The 19,858-nt window shown below is 41.3% G+C and overlaps 1 protein-coding gene across 3 annotated transcripts in view; it reads left to right on the top strand.

Annotated features, from left to right (window-relative positions):
- The first annotated feature begins 620 nt into the window (after positions 1-620).
- The window catches only part of GALNT3 (polypeptide N-acetylgalactosaminyltransferase 3), a 44,698-nt gene continuing 25,460 nt past the window's right edge, over positions 621-19,858 (top strand). For 2 of the 3 annotated variants that reach the window (XM_059928008.1, XM_059928006.1), the window contains exon 1: positions 621-892. The gene's annotated coding sequence lies outside the window, so the exon portion shown is untranslated. Of the gene's footprint in view, positions 957-19,858 lie in introns of all 3 variants that reach the window. The other variant, XM_059928007.1, reaches the window with a different exon arrangement.

The following is a 19,858-nucleotide window of genomic DNA, read 5'->3' as shown; positions in this document are numbered from 1 at the left end:
CCCCCCAAATTCGCGAGGCTCTGCCAAATACCAGAGGCTCTTCTTTGGAAGAGGGAGGCTCCTCCTTTGGACATGAGGCGCCCCTACCAGAGCGCGCGCTTGCAGAAACGGAAACCACTAGCTGCGCTGAAGTGAGTCAAGTGATGAAATCAAGACTGCATGGGAAGGAGGCTCACCCAATAGCTCACGAACCTAAGTGGTGACAGACGCTGCTGAACCCTGCTCGTGGAAACCCTACGAGCCAACCACTGCTGCCGTCATGAGGTGGTCCTCGGAGGCACGGGGCCCCCGGATCTCCGGGCAGCGCACCCCTTCATTTTGGCAAAACGCAGAGGAAGGGAAGTGTGTGTGAAGGAAATCTAGACCCTCTGGTTCCCTAAGGACCCAGACCGTGTTCTGGTTACAAGGTGACCCCTACCACCAGGTCAGCGCAGGACTCCCCGGGGCAGACGGGCTGAGGCTCGCCTCGCGCCGAGAACCAGCCTCGCCTCCCGCGGAGAGAGGAGCCGCGCAGCGGCCGCGCCCGGCCCGGGACGGCGCCCTTGCCCCGCGCGCGGTCCTCGGTCCTCACCTGGAGCGCTCAGGTAGGGCTTGGGCGGGGCGGGAGGCCGGCGCGCAGGCGCGGGGCGGGGGCCTCGCCCCTGCCGACGTCGCAGGCTGGAGCTCACCTGGGAGACTCCGAGAGGAAGCCGAGCCTCGGTTCGGCCTCTCCCTGGCAACGCCAGAGGCCCAGCGGAGAGGCAGGAGGCGGCGGCGGAGGAGGAGCTGGACTAATCGGCAACTGTAGCGACAGACACCGGAGCCGCCGCCGCCACCTGCACCTGGCGCCCGGCCCACGTCCAGCGCCCGCCCGGCCGCCGCTTCCCGCCGCCTTGCCCTGCCCACCCGCCAGGTAACTCGGCGGGCCGGCGCTCGGGTCGGGGCGGGGGACCCGTTGCCCCTGGGCAGCGTCGGAGGTGTGTGTGTGTGTGTGTGTGTGTGTCGGGGGTGGGTGTCGGACAGACGCGGAGGCTCACGTGGCGGAGAGACAGGGAAGGTCCCGGTGGCCGGTTGGAGATGGTCTCGAGAGCGATGTTTCAGTTGCCCCTCGGGAGAAGCCGAAAGGGACTCCCGAGACCGGGGAGGAGGTGGCGCTCCGGGGGTTGCCCTGTCCTGCCTGTCACTCGCAGTGCCCCCTGTCGGTCTCTGTAAGGAGGCTTCAGAAGAGCCGGACCCGGGCCGAAGTCCTGGGGGCCCCGAGCTGGTCCCTGCGAGGGTGGCCGAGGTGGGGGTGGGGGTGGGGGGTGGGGGGTGGGAGGGGCAGGGCCGGGCGCGAGGCTGCGGGCTTCCTCTCGGGCTCACAGGTTGCTGGTCTCCTGCCGCCCCGGTGCGAGGGCCGGAGGGGCGAGCCCGCGGCGAGAAGGGCACGGCTTGGCCAGGCAACTTTCCCAGCCGGACCCCAGACCGTCCTAGGCTGGAAACCGCGGCCGCCCGAGTCGTTCAAATGGTTTCCGAGTGGTTTGGAAGGCGCTCTGCGGTCGGGACGCGGACATCCTTCTCTCTCTCTCTCTCTCTTTTTTTTCTGGTCTCTGTACTTTTCCGGGTGCGCTCCCTAAGACAGAGCTGCGCCCACTTTCCGGTTTGATCGAGAAGTTATTTTTTTCGTGGCAGGAGGAAATCTAACTGCCACTCACCAACCGCACACCATCTCGTTGAAGGACCTGTTGACTAAACGCCCTGCCTATCGCGGCTTTGGTCTGCCTGTGGCATATGAGTCAAAGGTTCAAAAAAACTTTGTTTCAGAAACCTGCCACGTATGAACCTGGGTGTGCCAGGCCCAAATTCCTTTCCCTGCCTAATTAGGCTTTTCTGAAGCCTAAGAATTGAGGGTGAAACTGGTGCTTACCTTAGACTTTATTTCCTTTTCTTTCAAAGCCCATCAAAACACTTCCTTCTCTCTCAAATATTCATCCAAACACCTCACTTCAAATTTATCAAATAACTATTTCTGTTTTTAGAACTCCATGGAGCTACCAATTTTTCTGGTTTTCAGAAAACCTTATTAAGTGAACATAACTTGCTGTAAAAGTTATACCACATAATGAAGACACTTAAATTCAAATTGTATTGTTAAAAAAATCATTTATTTGAGAATTTCTGGTTGTGGGAAAATCTGTTGCTTCTTTTACTGTATATTTTTCTTTGAGTTTGTGTCTAAAATACATGAGGTTAAAGTCATACCCTACAAATAGACTTCTTTAAACTTAACTTTTAATATCTGAAGTCTAGCATACATATTAGTTAAAACATTCTGAAGAGCTTGTACCAAGCATCTTTCTTTTTGCATTGCTTTAACTAACATTTTTACGTAGAAATTTTAATAATAAATGGCAATCTCACTGCCTATATTTGTTTAGTACTACCTTTGCTAATTTTTAAAAATGTATTTTAAATTGCACACTTAACATAAAATGCCTTAGGAAACACATATAGTTGTTTTTTTTAAAGGTGCAATCAAAGTTAAAAAGTCAACCGCAGCACAATAGGACATAATTATTTAGGATACCTTTAACCAGTGCTTTCTGTTTTTCTGAAAAGAGCCTCACCTGTCCTCTTAATCTTGTCTCCATACGGAGAGATATATGTGCTAAATACTATTTAAAAATTAGATGTAGGTATTGCTTTCTGAGTGTAGGGTATTAATTTAATCTTCACTGATTATTGGGCCAGATGTTATTAGATTACCCTTAATTTTAGGGAGAAATGTAAAACATATTTGCGTTAGCTAGAGTAACAGGGTGTCTCAGTTAAACTATCTGTAAAATAGGAAAAATAATACTTCCCTAGATTAAGATAATGAGGACTTAAATCAGGAATCTCTTCTAGCCCTAGCCTTCTTAGGATCCCCTTCTCACTTTGGATATCTAGTCAACCCATCCAGTTTGCGATAAACTGAAGCTGAGAGAGAGATTCTAACTTCAGTTCACCCAGCAACTTAGTGGTAGACATGGCATTATTATTTGAGTGGCTTGACTCATGACTCATGTTATCTGTACTTTTCACCACCTACATTCTCATTTATCATAAGATGTTTACCTTGTTGTCTTTCATATAGTTTGTAAGGCCTTTGTAATTACAGAATAGTCAATTGTTCTTTGTCCAGCTCTGATTTACCTTAATTTCTACTTGTCCAGATGATGCCTGACTCCAGGGAGATTGAGTGAGGCCATCATTCTTCACCTGTCACCATGGATCACATGTGTATAGAAGATGCCATGTGGACTGAGATTTTTAATCCTTTCTTGGTATTTCAGAGCCACAGTTAATTTTTTTGAGTCAACTCGGACAACATAATTTAGTCTTCTGATCTTTTATTATATTGGCTTAAAATATATTTTATGAGGCAGCAACCCAGGGTCATCCTTCCATTTGCAACACTCTAGATTTTTGGTTGGCAAGCACACTTCCTTAACATCAGTGTTTTTTAAACTTTTTTTTTTTTTTTGGACTGCAATCCTCAGAAATGCATTCTATTCCTCAACACAATACACTCAAGTATGTGTGTATATAAATGAAACGAGGTTTACAAAACAATACTTAATCCTACAGCATGGATGTTCTCTATTATTTACTTTTAAAAAACGTTGGTCTTAAAACACGACATTGATTTTCATCGATTTTCTGGCCACAATGGGCTGGAACCTGCAATAAAAATAGCGGTATCCTATTGAATTTACATTTTTTTAAGGCTGATTTTTCTGCCAGTTTACTGTGTCTTACACACACACACACCCATGCATTCACAGGATAGAAAATCAAACTGTACTTTTAAAAATATACTATAATCCTTATTAAACATTTATTGGAGGGCTTGAGACTCTAGGATCTGGTGCTAGACTAAAACTCTCAAACATTAAGAACTGTGTGAAATCTTATTGTACATTATTGTTTCTTAAATGGGTTCTCAGCATATTATAGTATGTTTGGGGATAGGAAAAACTGAAAAGGTTTTTCTGAAGGGATTTTGAAGTTACCAGGTATAATCTTGATAATACCAAATATTATCAAGTGAAAGTTTGAGAGAGAAAAAGAATTCTGTCCAGCTCTATTATAAGTTCTAAATTTTATGGCTGAGTTATAATGCTGGGTGGAGTCTGAAAAAAATCATTAAACAGGCAAGTTTATTGCTTGGTTTGTAGTCTGTTAATATATATTTTTCTTTCACTATGAAACAAATATGAGACATATTGTGGGACTCATACCACTCACCCCCCAAAAAAGATTGAGAAATTAAGACATTAGATTCCCTAGGACCTGTAGGGATGTAGGCTTGGAAGCTCTGATTGGATGATTAAGCCTTCCATAGAAGCTTTTAATTTTAACATGCCTTCAGATTCCTGGTAAAAGGAATTTTTCTCCAAAAGAAAATATTGATGTATTTAATATTTTGGAAATGATCAATGCCCAAATCATCTTCAGACATATTCAATTTTCTGGTCCATAAAGTGTAAAAATACATTTGGTATGCCAGATCTTTTATGATTATAAAATCTGATTGAGAAGGAAGTATTTTCAATCACCTATCTAATTATGCATCTAGTTAGTATCAGAATAATTAGTTTTATATGATTTGGGTAATCTTAACACAATTAATATACTGCCAATAGCAACAATGAATTCAAATCAATGCCAGGAAAGGCAAAAGACCAAAGTGCATTAACTTATGGCAAAGCAGAGACAAGTAGGACTCTGAATTCTAGGTCATTAGTGACTACTGGAAATTCGATGAAGTCTCCTTCAGTCATTCTCTGGGTTGGGCTCATATTTTTTGGCACTAAATAGAGATTATTTTCCCAGCTACACATTTTTCCCTATAATTGTTTCAAACTGCCCAAACTAGTTTGCTCATCTCATCTATCCCATTGCCTGCTGGACATCTTTAAGATGTCATAATTACCTGAGATTTTACATGTGTAAACCAGAAACTTTATCCCATCAAAACAGCAACAACAACAACAAAAAACAATGTTTTACTTCCTGTATTTTATTTATGAGTATTAGTACATTTACCATTTCTTATCCACAATTCCAAAACCAAAAAATCTCTGATAGCAAAAATTTTTTTGGTTAACTCATTTTTCAGCAAAACTTGAATGCATTTGCTGTAAAACCTGAGAGAACTGTCAGGAAGCTATTTATCATCTACTCTGCTTGGAGGATGTGTCTTGCTGCAGAAATAGTTCTGTGTTTGATTACATGGTACCGTCCCAGGCCCTGCTGGGGGTACACTGTTATATTGGGTGTGTAAACCATATCTCCTTTCTAACATCCAAAATATTCTGAATTTTGAAACACATTAGGCTCCTGGGATGTTGGAGAATGGGTAATGGATCTGTACTACCATCCAGGTGTCATGCCAGAAATCCAGAGGTCATTTTTCACTCTTTTCTTTTTTTTTTTTTTAAAATAATTTATTTATTTATTTTTGGCTGCATTGGGTCTTCGTTGCTGCACGCGGGCTTTGTCTAGTTGTGGCGATCGGGCTTCTCATTGCAGTGGCTCCTCTGGTTGCGGAGCTCAGGCTCTAGGCGCATGGGCTTCAGTAGTTGTGGCATGCAGGCTCAGTAGTTGTGGCACACGGGCTTAGTTGCTCTGTGGCATGTGGGATCTTCCCGGACCAGGGTTCGAACCCGTGTCCCCTGCATTGGCAAGCGGATTCTTAACCACTGCGCCACCAGGGAAGCCCTACTCTTTTCTTAACTTCCACAACTATCAGATCACCGGGTCTGCTCAAGGTTTTCTACCTATTTTCACAAATTCCTCTACTACTTCTACTGCCTTAGTTAAGGGTTTCATCAACTTTTGACTTTGGTACCACAGTCACCTGCTACCTGATATCTCAGTGGATAGTGTTAAGCTTAAATCCATCCTCAGCAGAACCCCTGAGGTGATGGATCTCTTTAAAAATGTAAACCTGAACTTCTGTCTCCTCTGCTTCAAGTCATGTAGTGACTTTTCATAGCTCACAGGATAGAGAACCTATGGCCCTTAAAATGGTCCCACAGTATATGACCCTTGTTTAACTGCGGATTTATACTCCGTAAACCAAAATTTTTTATTCCAGCAACAGATTTCAGTGTTTTTTTCTATTGTTGTTGTTGTTACTCTCCACCGCTGAGAGCTCCTTTCCTCTTATCTTTATAATTTTTTCCGGTTCTTAAGAGTCAACTGAGGTCTCACCTCATTGAGGACACTGCACAACCCAACCAACGTTCCTCCACATACACCTGAGCTGGGTGAGGTATCCTTTTATCATGTGACTTACATATGTGATATAATACAGTCTGCTTTTTCACCTGTGTACACACACACAACTTGTAGATTATTTGCGGAGCATGTAAAATTTCTCTTTCCTCTAAGACTATTGTAGAGTAAAAATATTAGAGTAAAAGTGGCACAGGAAGGGGAGAGGCATTGGGCAGCAGCATATTTGCCTTTTTTATGGGCAGCAACTGCAGAAACTGGGAAGTAGGAGACTTGTTTCACTGTACTTAATTAATTAGGCTATTTAATTTAGGTTGCTGTTATTTCCATCTCATTCCTTTGTGATGTTATTTTTGTGCCTCTGTTCCAAGATCTGGATTTTACCATTTAGAAGTGAAAAGTTAACTTTGTGATTGAAATGTCTTACAGCTTTTGTTTGCAAATATTCTACAATTGAGTACATTAGTATTGGTGAGAAGTTTAGGAGGTCAGCTTTTACCTGAAGAATATAATTTAATTAGACTAGACCAAAAAAAAAAAAAAGGCAAACTATTCCTTCCTAGGAGTCTCCCTTCTCCAAGTTCTGTCAGTTTTACCTCTTAATTAATATTTCTCAAATCCATTTACTTTTCTCTATTCCTAGCACTATCATCATCTTTTGCCTGGACTTTGGCAAGGTCCTCCCTGTTGCCTATCTGAACTTCTTTCTGATTGATTCTTCACACTGCACCCAGAGGGATCTTCTCAAAATATTTGGTCTTGTTACCCCCTGCTTAACAGGATAAGTCAAACTCCTTAACGTGGCCTAAAGGCCTGGCATGATTTAGTTCCTGCCCAGAGCACACCTCTCGCATCATCACTCTCTGTTCTAGTTCTATTAGCCTTTTTTTTAATTGCCAAGTTCCTCCTGCCTCTAGGTCTCTGTAAGCGTCATTCTCCCTGCCTGGAACTCTCTTCCCTCCCATTTTGGCCAATCTAACTAAAATTTATCTTCAGATTCCAATTTAAGCTCTTACTATGACTGGAATTTTTCATGGGTCTTCTCCCCCTTCCAACTATGGATTAAAGTGAAGATTGTAGCCTAAAGAAATAAAGTCCTACTTAGTACCTGGGAGTATTAACTTAAAAAAAAAAAAAGTTTCCTCACAAAAGGAGCAGACTTTAATATGTGGCTCATATGTTTAAAAAATATTTTAGTTATTAACACCTTTATATTTTTATCAAGTAACAGTAGTTAATATTTATTGTCTTAAGAAGTATTAGTCCTTAGTTACTGTTTTACTACTGAGCAGTTATGTGCCAGGCATATTTTAAGCAACTGACATGAATTAATCATTTAATTTTCAAAGCTGCTCTATGAGGTACATATTATTTTTCCCCTACTTTAGAGATAGGAAAATTGAAAGAGTAAGTAATTTGCCTCTATCTACAAGGCTAGTGAAATGTCAGAGCCAAGATTTAAATCTAAGCAGTCTCATTCCAAATCCTGTACTTCCCCCTGACTTATATGTAAATAAAATTAAGTAAGACTATTAGCCATTTTACAACAGCAACAGAAATCCACTCAACCCTCATCTCCCCCAGTCCTGCTACGTAAAGGCAACCACTTTCACCTCTTTTAGATGTTTCTTTCCATATTTACCTTTTGAAATAATATGCTTATACTGCTATTTCTTAATGTATCAATATTTGACATTACCTACTGACTATCCATTATGGTACATAAATATTAAGCTTTTTCACACACATACCCCTTGCCCTCCCTTTCTTGACTTCCCAATAGATGTCGCAATATAATTCTCACATTTTGTTTGCATTTTAGTATGTATTTATTATTGTGTAAATCTTGTTCACTGCTGAGCCAAGCACGTGTATTATGAACATGGTTCCTTACTTGTAGAATTTTTTAAAATTGTGGAGTTAATAATAAACTCACTTAAGAAAAAAGAATGTGCTTAGGTTTTCCATATATGAATTTCTATTTCTATATAATCCAACCCTTTCTCAGTAAGATTTTTCCACATAATCAGACCTATCAGATTTATGGATCCCTTCCCGGAGCTCTCTGTCCTCTTGTTTCTATTTGGACTATTGCTTTCTAGTCCTGTTCCACAGCAATTGTTGGGGATTTTTCTTTGCTGACATTTCTGACGGAGTTCGTATTTCTTAGATACGTTGACTTCTGGTGTTTATTTACTCCCTAATGTGTATGGAACACCGCCCCCCACCCCCCAACCCCCAGTAGCCCTTTTCCTTTCGCTGTTGCCCTCTGATACGCCGTTTTCCTCTCTGGAGGCAACCAATGCTTTTTTTTTTTTTTTTTTTTTTTAACAAAAGCAATATGTATATATTTTCTCTGTTTTTGAAATGCAAATAAATCTTGCTTTTTTAAATTTAATTATTATGGAATTAACACCATATCAGCATATAAAGTTGCTTCTTTGTTTTTAACTTGGCATACTATTCCATCATAGGACTCTATCATAATTTATTTATCTAGTTCCCTTTTGGTAGAGTTGTAGGCTGTTTCAACCTTTTGATGTTAACAAAAAGTGCTTTAATGTGCAAGCTTACACGTTGTCATTTCACTTGAGTACTAGCATATCAGTGGGATAAATTTCTAGAAGTTATTCTCATACCTGATTGATACCTTGACGGAGACTGGAGTAGTGTGAGACCTTGCATGTTTGATAATTCTGCGTCAAATGGGATATGAGTAAAGGGTAAAAGAACACCTGGTAGTAAGTGGGCCCTTCTGGAGGACAATTAATAGTGCAGAGAGGGTTTCTAATGCAAATTGTTGTCTTTGAGCTTTTGACCATGACCTTTGTTTTTTCAGAAATGACCCATCTTTTTGAACTTTGTCGTCACCTCCTTTGGTGTTCATGGCTTCTTGCTCCATTATTTTAGCTCCAGGTCTACCTCTGCAGATAATCCAGAGTAGAGAGCATGTCATTAGCTGGTCTTTTTCAACAAGTCAAGAACCCATATTTAACACACTTTATAATTTAACAGCATTCCCAGCCTCCACATTGATTTATTTGTTGAGTTCAGCTAACTCTACCTTCCGAATCCTATCCCAAGCCTCCACACCCCTTCTACTCGTCTCTCACCTGGATTGCTCTTAATAGTTTCCTAATCGCCTCTAGCCTCCTCTCTGGTCTTCCCACCCTCCCTCCCCCCAGGAAAGAAAATCCATATTCAGCACAGCTTCAAGAACAATCATTCTAAATTTCAGTTCTGATTAGGTCATCACCCTGCTTAAAATCCATTAAGGCCTCTCCCCTTTGCCTAAAGAATTAAGTACAAATCCCACAGAATTAGGTACCCCTCCCTTCCCTATGTGGAGCTTGGCATTCAGCATGTGTCTCATAGGCCTCAGTATGTGGTAATTGTCTAGGTATGGTCCTGATGAAAATTATCCTACTTGAGGCCGGCTGTTGAAAGAAAAATTAAAGTTTAGCCTGACATTGGTTTATTTCCAACTGAAACATATATTAAAAGGGTCTTTTCATACTTTAACCATGAGGAGTGGGTAATGCAGAAATTTCAGATGGTAACTGGATCAGTGGCGGGATATTGTGTGCTTCAAATTAGGCGCGTGTCTACCCTAATCTTAAAGGCAGACATTGCTTTTGTGCATAAATTAAAAAAATAATGTTATGGATTTGTGGAGAATATATTTTGTTCTTTTACATCTGGGGATGTGGCAGCTAATGGAGAAGGGATAAGTAAGGGAAATACATAAATGTTGAGATGGGAGTCTTTTTGAATTTCTAGACTGGGGGATTGGCAACTACAGCCCTTGGGCCAAATTCAGTCTACCACCTGTTTTTGTAAACAAAATTTTATTAGAACCAGCTATGCCTTTTCATTTATGTATTGTCTATAGCTGCTTTTGCACCACAAAAATAGAGTTGAGCAGTTGCAATAGAGACCATATGGCCCACAGAGCAAAAAATATTTACTATTTGGCTCTTTACAGAAAGTTTGCTGACACTTTCTAGAGGGGAATGCAAGTTGAGAGGTGGAGAATGAGCATTTACTCAATGAGCTGTGCATAAACCTATAGAAAGGTGAAAGCAAAGTGATAGCAATTTGAGCAAGCAATCTTACTCCCCTGCTCCCCTATCCCTTAATGCTATGAGGCCTCAAAAGGAGAATAAGTGGACAGACATTGTCTACTACTAGTGAGTTTTGGGACTCCTTCAAAGAAGGAATGTTTGACTGGATTTATTGTATGCAACTTGCACACCCATCTTCCAACTATATTCCGTGACAAGGCCCAGTACACACTTCCTTCATTAAAGTATTGAGAAAAAACAATGAGGGAGCCCCTGTATTGGTGAAAAAATTCTGTAGCTGCTCTCCTTGGTAACCCATTGAGATTGGCTCCCTGATTTCAGTGGAGATGGTGGGATCCCATAGTAGCAGAAACCAAGTGGCAGCACTTAACTAACGCAGATGAAGTAGGTTACCTGTACAATAATGGAAAGCAGGGACATAGGTGTAATCAGAAGGCATTGGCCCACAGATGGTTCTGTGGGTAAAGTCTAAGGTAAATTCATCAGCAGACTTCTCGTGGCAGGTAATGAATGAAATAGATGGCAGTCTCCAGTGTCACTTTGTGTATATAACAGGAAAAAGTCTAGGTCTGGTAGCAAAAAAGTTGACTTTAGTTGCCACAGTTGAGAGTCATGACCTTTCATCCAGTTTCCAAACCCAAGTCAGTTCACAGATCCAGAGCCATTTGATTGAAGTGGAGGCCTGTTGCCCTTGAGGAAGAACATTGCATCACTGCCTCAAGCATACACCATAAACCCTCCGTTAAGCCTTCCTCAAAGGGACCTGTAGCCATTTGTTAGATTGCACTTTGGGGAAAAGGAAATAATCAGACCTTTCATACTTTATTCCTGAGGACCCAAAATATCCTTGTGGTCCACCAGTCAAAATGGGGACTTAGAGTGGCCAAGGAATAGATGGAGTTTTAGCTCAAGCCTGACTCACAGTGTGCCCAGGCGGTCAGAAGATCCACTCTGTGCTTATTTCCCCAGTTCCTTAAAGTATAATTGGAATAGACATACAAGATAACTGGCAGAATCCCTATATTTGCTCTCTAAATCATGGATCTAGGACCATTGTGGAAGGAGAGCTAAGTGGAAGACCTTAGAACTTCTCCCTTCTAAGACAGTAGATCAGAAGTAATGCCATATCCTGGAGGGAATTGATGAGATTAATGCTACCATCAGAGATCTGAAATAAGACTTGTGATGTTTGTCATGTCTCCATTTACCTCACTTATTTGGCCTGTGTAGAAGTTGGATGGATCTTAGAGAATGACTGGACTATCATAAATCTAATCATTGGCTGATTCCAAATACTATACAGCTGACCTTTGAACAATGTGGGGATTAGGGGCACCAACCCTCCGAGCAGTTGAAAATCTGAATATAATTTATAGTCGGCCCTCCAACTATGTAGTTTCTCTCTGTATTGGCAGTTCTGCATCTGCAGAGTCAACCAAACTCACATCACGTAATACTGTAGTATTTACTATTGAAAAAATACACGTGTAAGTGGACTCATGTAGTTCAAAACCATGTTGTCCAAGGATCAACTGTAGTTGCTGACCCAGATACAATGTCTTTACTTGATCAAGTCAACACAGCCCCTGGCTTTTGGTGTGCGGCTATTGACTTCATGGATTTACCAGGACTACCTAAAGCAATTTGCCTTTTTTTAAAATTAATTATTATTGGAGTATAGTTGCTTACAACTATAGTTGTAAGTATAGTTGTTACAATGTCGTGTTAGTTTCTGCTGTACAACAAAAAGTGAATCAGTTACACGTATACATATATCCCCTCTTTAAAAGCAATTTGCTTTTATTTAGCAGGGCCAACCATATATTGTCACAGTTTTGCCTCAGGGTTAGTTAGTTAGTTAGTTAGTTCTTCTGTTCTAGAAATCTTAATCATCCCAACATTCCACAAAACATCACACTGGTCTACTACTGATGATATCATGTTGATTGTCTCCAATGAGCAGAAAGTAGCAAGTACTTTAGATGTCTTAGTAAAGCATATGAGAACCAAAGGGTAATAATCCAGCCCCACAAAAATTCAAGAGCACTTCAGTAACATTTCTGGATATTCGGTGGTCCCTATGCTCAAAAGGCCCTTCTGGATTTAGGAGGTGACATATACTACATTTGAACATGCCCCTTCAACCTATCTACAGAGTAACCCATAGGGCTGCTAGTTTTGAATGATGATCAGAGCAAGAGAAGGCTGTGCAGCAAGTCCAGGACACAGTACCTGCTGTGCTACCAATTTGGCTCTAAGATATAGCAGATTCAATGATTCTCTAAGTCTGTAGCAAATAGTGAGGCTGCACAGAGCCTCTGGCAAGAACCAATAGCAGAATCACAATGCAGATCTCTGAGATATTGAAGAAAATCTCTGACTTCTTCAGCTAACTATTCACCCTTTGACAAACTGCTTTTGGCTTGCTACCAGGTAGATCCTGAATACATGACCATGGGGTGTCAGTTTATCATATGGACCTGGCTTCTCATCATTAACTGGGTGTTGTCTGACCTACCTGGCCACAAGGTTGGCCATGCCCAGCAGCAGTCTGCCAACAAGTGGACATGGTATTGTTGGGGAGGGGGAAATATCCCCTTCTACTCCTCTTGAGTTCTGTGGCTGGACTAATAATAAAACTGACACGAGAGAGGTTAACAGGAATAAAAGAAACACATTTTAATTCGTGTGCATGGAGTTCTCATAGCAAATGGGACCTAAGAAGTGGCCAGAGCAGGCAGCTTTTATACTTTTTAGACAAACAATAAATTTGTGAGGAATTGACAGGACAAAGAAACTTAGGCTTTGGGTGCTTAGTTAGTGAAGAATCTAAACAGAGTTTGGGCTTGGAGTAGTCAATTAAAGAAGTAACAGAGTGTTTGTTTTTTTTTTTAAATACAGGCTTCTTGGCCTCAAATTCCCTGTCTCTGGCGATAAAGGTGTCCTTCTACCTCCAGATGCAGGGACTGCGCTGTTCACATGAGAGATTTATTTCCTGCTTTCTGGGAGACAGGAAGGTCAAAGTGTCCTTCTTGCATCGGATGTATGCCATTGAGGCATATTTTGGGGGAGGCCTGCCCTGGGCCTCAGTAGTATGTAAGAGACAGAGCTTGGGCAGCTCTGGAAAGTACAAGTAAGTCGTACGAGCAAATGACTCAGACTCCTTTGATAGCAACTCCTGTTGTATTGCCTCTTTTCCTCCAACCCATGCCTTTGGCCTCTTGAGGATTTCCTTAGTCTCGTTGATAGAAGAAGAAAAACCTCAAGCCTGGTTTACAGAGGAGTCTACAGGTTATGCTGGTACCATTCAAGAGTGGACAGCTGCAACACTGTAGCCCTACTCACGAGCAATCGTGAAGGACAGTGAAGGAAAATTCTCCCAGCCAGCAGAATTTTGAATAGTAGATATGATTTGTATACAATATCTGGAATGAGAGAGGGCCAGAAGTAAAGATATATAATGGGCCATGGGCAGTTCCTAATGGTTTGACTGTATGGTCAGGGACTTGGGAGGAACAGGGTTGGAAGATTGGTGACAAGGAATTTTGAGGAAGAGGTATGAGAATGGACCCTTCAAAAAGAGTCGACCCTGAAGAAATTCATGTCCCATCTTAATGCCTACCATAAGACATCTACTGCTCTTAATAATCAAGTGGGCCAAATTACACACTCTGTGGATGTCAGTCAGCCTTTCTCCCGGCCACTCCGATACTTACTCAGGGAGCCCACGAATAGTGGCCACGGTGGCAGAAATGGAGGCTATGTGTGCATGGGTTAAGCAACGTGGACTTCTTCTTTCTAAAGTTGACCTTGCTAGCACTACTGCTGAGTTCCTCCTAGCCAATGAGAAGCCAACATTGAGTGCCTACAGGCACCAGCCAGCCACTGGGTGGCAGGTTGATTATATATGACATTTTCCATCATTGAGGGAGCAGATTTTTCCTCATTAAAATAGACAAATATTCTAGATAGGGATTTGCCTTTTCTGCCAACGTCAACAGCATGGAATGCCTGAGGACAGGGTAAATTCAGAATGCGTAGTGGAAGAAGGAAGACATAGATATCAGTTATGGCCTTGTGGCCAATTAGATAAATGAGGATTGTAGTAGCTTTGCACATTTTTCCTTTGCTTTTTATATGTATGTGTTTATTTGTATATGCTACTGATTTTATTCTTTTCTTCCCATTTTCTTTCTTTTTTTTTTGGCTGCACTGGGTCTTTGTTGCTGCACGCAGGCTTTCTCTAGTTGTGGCAAGCAGGGGCTACTCTTCGTTGCGGTGCACAGGCTTCTCATTGAGGTGGCTTCTCTTGTTGCGAGCACGTGCTCTAGGCGCGCAGGCTTCAGTAGTTGCAGTTCGCAGGCTCTAGAGCGCGGACTCAGAAGTTGTGGCGCACGGGCTTAGTTGCCCCGCGACATGTGGGATCTTCCTGGACCAGGGCTCAAACCCATGTCCCCCTGCATTGGCAGGCGGATTCTTAACCACTGGACCACCAGGGAAGTCCCCCCATTTTCTTTTTAAAAAAATATTACATAGAAGTTGTTAGAGGTTACAGTTTAGTCTTTAGGTGACAGAATATTAGGTGGGACTGTGACAGAATTTGAGAAGTAATTCACATAGTCACAACAATGCATACAATGGCTGTTGGCGCTCTGTGTCTCCTCATTTTGAGGTCTCCCCTTCACTGGTGAGAAGGATGCTTGCATCTTGTTAGGTGGAATATAAATTCATTCATAGGTGTAGATGTGGCAGGAGATAGTAAATAACAATTACTTTGTTATTGTCCAGGAGTTCAGATGTGTGGCAGAGAGGCTGAGTCATCAAAAGGGCAGACTGTGCTGCTTATCAATTTATTTTCTCTCAGCTCCAAAGTCATTCTGTTTGCCTGCTTGTAATGATGGAGCTGGGCCCTGTAAATATTTCTCCTGAGCCTTTCAGTAGAGGACACGGGAGGGACACTGAAGGTAGAAGGAGCTTCTCTTCCTGGTTTCAGGGTGGCTCACTAGCCAGGTTCTTGCTGGGCATACTTTTCCTCTACTGCCCCACATGGTTTTCTCCAGTGCTAGGTAACTGCATGGCACAGCTTTCTCTGGAGTTGGCACCTTCTTGCCCCCTGCACTTTCTCCAGAGATTGACTTGTGTACTGGCTGGAGCCACAGACATCATGGACCTATTCCCAGCCGAGGTCACCACTCCCCATACTCTTTCTTTAGCCCTACACATGTACACACTGGGAACCCCACAGCACTGGGTGTCTAGGGAGGCCACTGCCCAGCTTGTATCTCAGGTACCAGCCTGGAGCTACACTGGCCCAAGATGCACATGAAAGTGCACTAGACTCCTACAGAGGACAGCTTTTCAACTCCATCAGCAGCCAGCAGTTTTCCTCAGCACCTAGCAAGTTCCAGGGTTTGACACCTCTCTCTGAATGGCTTCTTCCAGGATCCAGAGGGAGTATCACCAGTGAGGCATCTCTGTGACTCTTCCACCATCAGGGAGCCAGTGCTCTGCCATCTCCATTAAGATCTCTGGATCTCAGCCCTCAAGACGGGATGGTTCTTCCTTGGGTCTTCATCTCAGCCTTAGAGGTGGCGGTTGCCCCTTATATCTACCACTCCTGTGTTCTTTAGCATTCCTGTTAACTCTTACTAGCCAATGCCCTGTTACTCCAGTCCTCTCTTAATAGTAGATAAAACTTTCCTTGTTCAAATCACTATGTAGTTTCTTGGGGATGGCTAATCCCAAAGCCATCAACTATGTTTCAAGGTAAATAGTTAGACGGACAGATCTTTCAAAATGCAGTGCTTCTGCCTGGGGGAAAAATCAGTTAAGTGGACAATCTGTGGAACCCCTGGAATCACTCCAATAGAGGAAAAATTCCTCTACCCTCTAGTATGCTGTAAATAATATAGTATATCTTTTATGTGTTATGTGAAATTCATTCATAGGTGCAGATGTGGCAGGAGATAGTATGTGAGCCTCCCTCCCCACCTACCCTGTTAGCCCCATGGGTAAGTGTAGCTCTGTAATTACTTGTTTGTTCCAAACTGTAAAGATAGATTATCTGGTCCACAAATCAAGATCCTGTCTACAGCCTTTCACCTAAGATAAAGTTAATGGAGATATTTATCTGACCAGGTGTGGCTGAGAAGTTGGATGTCAGACCATGCCCTTTTCCTTATTAACCTGTGCCTTACAGTTGCTGGAAGTCAAATCTGTCACTAGGCTTTTTGTCTCATAACCTGAAGATACCTAGGTTCAGAAGTCGTCCTACTTTATGACAAAAGTCATCCTACTTTATGACAATTTCATGCATTTAGTTGGCTGCTGGTGGCATTTTCCAGCCACCCAGAGCAGCTTTACTTGATCTTTAGCTGGGATCTTTGAGGTACGTCCGCTGCGTGTGGCTTTCTCAATGCGGTTTGCCTTGCATCAGTGTCTGTCACTTGTCATACATCCGGAAGTTACTTCCTCTCAGAATTGTTGGCGAGGATGTGAATGTGGACTAAAACATAATCAAAACTAACAAACCACAGTAGCAAATCACCATGAAATTTGATCCCACCAATAAATACAAACAGAAATGACTTCCTACCACTGCTCCATTCCCTAACATTTTCACCAGCAGATGAGGGGCACTTAAAATTTCTGCCCAAGCACTTAAGGGTTTATTATCAGGGCAAGTTTTGTTTTGTTTTGTCTTTAAATTCAGTTAGAAAATCCAGATGATAATACATAGGAAAGACCCAATGAGTATTAATTCACAGTAGTGTACTTTTGTTAATCTACAATCTACACTGTGATTTGAGGGTGTAATTTTGTAATTTCTTGCTTTGTGTAGTTATTCTTAACTCTTTGCAGCATGCTTTAACTCAAGTTGTAAACAAGTCTCACATAACAATTAGGCTTTGTGCCAATTAAATTCAACTGGAACCAGACCTTAAATCCCTGGAGTTGTAAAGGTTTATTGTCACAAACACAGAAACAAGAAATGGAGAGAACCACAGTCCGCTTATTTTAGTAAATGTTACTCTCATGTGCAGTTATGAAGTCCTACGTTTCACTGCTTTAGAAGATTTTTTTAGGTGGAATTTAAAAATTAAGCTAACAACTAATCTTGCAGTGTGTGCTTTTTCACGTGAAGGGACAATCATGACTATAATGATGGATGATGGATCTTATCTTGATGTTTTCCCACCTGAATCTTCATTTAAACAATATCCCCAGATGATTTATTGCCACATCATAGTTTAAGAAGCCATGGTCCAGATACCTGGCAGCACAGTTTTGTAGTTATATTATTTTAATTTATGAGATTTTGTGTTTTTTCTCTTCAGGTGGAAGCATATTTTTACTCCTGAGAACAATTCACTGATTTTAACCCAGTCTCACAGACTGTTAGAATTGTGCATATTGTTTTAACCTTTCAAAGTATCATTTTGTGGATATCTTTATTTATTATTAATGCCTTTTTGTAATGTCTACATATATACTAAGATATAGATTAATATTTTTTAAGACCAGAAGTTCTCTGAATTTTAATTTTTTTCTAACATTAGACATTTATAGGGATTTGGAATTTAGAAAATCTCCAAATTTTAATTTTTTTTTCTAGTTTTAAACAACTATTTTATGGTATTCCCTTCTCTTCTTCTGCGAATGTGATCTTTTATAATTAGCAATTGACCATTTTGGAAAGGTGTGTTTAAAGATTTTAGAAAGAGTACCAGAGGAACAAACCCTTTGTCTGCTAATCATTTCTAATGTGCAAATACAACATTTCTAATGTGCAAATATCCTGAGCTTGCTGTTGTGCTGAGTTTTTTCTTTTAATTCTCAAACTTAATAATCCAATTAGAAGTTGGTTTTGGAGAGATTTGCTTTGTTTCGCTGGCTGTTTTTTTTTCTTCTTTTTAACATCTTTATTGGAGTATAATTGCTTTACAATGATGTGTTAGTTTCTGCTTTATAACAAAGTGAATCAGCTATACATATACATATATCCCCATATCTCTTCCCCCTTGCGTCTCCCTCCCTCCAACCCTCCCTATCCCACCCCTCTAGGTGGTCACAAAGCACCACCGAGTTGATCTCCCTGTGCTATGTGGCTGCTTCCCACTAGCTATCGGTTTTACATTTGGTAGTGTATATATGTCCATGCCACTCTCTCACTTCGTCCCAGCTTACCCTTCCCCCTCCCCGTGTCCTCAAGTCCATTCTCTAGTAGGTCTGTGTCTTTATTCCCATCCTGCCCCTAGGTTCTTCATGTCCATTTTTTTTTTAGATTCATATATATGTGTTAGCATATGGTATTTGTTTTTCTCTTTCTGCTGTTTTTATATTGGTCTTCAAGTTTGGCAAGTAGTGTGGTCTAGGAACATGGTGTTATTCCCAGGAATAGAAATAAAGAATCCTAGTTAATTAACTAGGATTATCTCATTAATTAATTAATTTGGATTATGTCTTTTATTGTTCAGAGTCTCAGTTTTTCCATGTTTATTATGGGAATAAAATATTTTAAAAATGATTTTACAACATCATAATTTGGAATATAACCTCAATGCCTCATTTATATCAGCAGTTAATCCCTTAGACTTTTCAGGAATCCTTGGGTCATTCTTGCTTTGAATTTTTTATCTTATCCCTCCATGTCAAAATAACTTGCTCAATTTACATCAAGAGTTTATTTTGAAAACCTGTCTTTGGAGTATTAGAAATTAATAATGTGGTTGCCTTTGGTTAGATGCAGTCCTTTTCTTTTTTTTTTTAATTTTTAATTTTTTCTTTTTATACGGCAGTTTCTTATTAGTCATCCATTTTATACACATCAGTATATACATGTCAATCCCAATCGCCCAATTCATCACACTACCACCCCCACCCCCCACCACTTTCCCTCCTTGGTGTCCATACGTTTGTTCTCTACATCTGTGTCTCAGTTTCTGCCCTGCAAACCGGTTCATCTGTAGCACCTTTCTAGGTTTCACATACATGCGTTAATATACGATATTTGTTTTTCTCTTTCTGACTTACTTCACTCTGTATGACAGTCTCTAGATCCAGATGCAGTCCTTTTCTTATCAGGTGCTAATTTTGCCCAAAGTCCTGTTACCTGAACCAGTGATGCTTAACCCTTGCCACCCTTTAGAATTATATGGAGAGTTGAAAATAACAACAAAAGCAGGGCCTAAGCCCCATCCCTAGAACAACAAAAATAATTATATACTTTAAATGTGTACAACTTGTGCATCATGTACACTTCAGTAAAGCTATAAAAAAGTTTTAAGAAGTCTCTTTTTAATAATACATAGTGATCCAAACAGCTGGAGTTCCTTCCTCTCAATAAAAGACACGATTGTCAAAAATAAATGAATAAATAAATAATAAAAATAAATAAAATCGAATTCTGTAGAGATGGGGCCTAAGGCACTGCAGTTTTAAAGAGCTTTCTGTTCATGTGTATCCAGAGTTGAAGACCACTGATGGAGATGCTTAATGTTGAGTGTAATTTATCATTAATGGAAGGCTGA

Source organism: Balaenoptera ricei, chromosome 7 (assembly GCF_028023285.1).
Source record: "Balaenoptera ricei isolate mBalRic1 chromosome 7, mBalRic1.hap2, whole genome shotgun sequence".
Taxonomy (NCBI): domain Eukaryota; kingdom Metazoa; phylum Chordata; class Mammalia; order Artiodactyla; family Balaenopteridae; genus Balaenoptera; species Balaenoptera ricei.
Note: the sequence above shows the minus strand (reverse complement) of the source record. Positions and strands in the feature narration are given on the sequence as shown.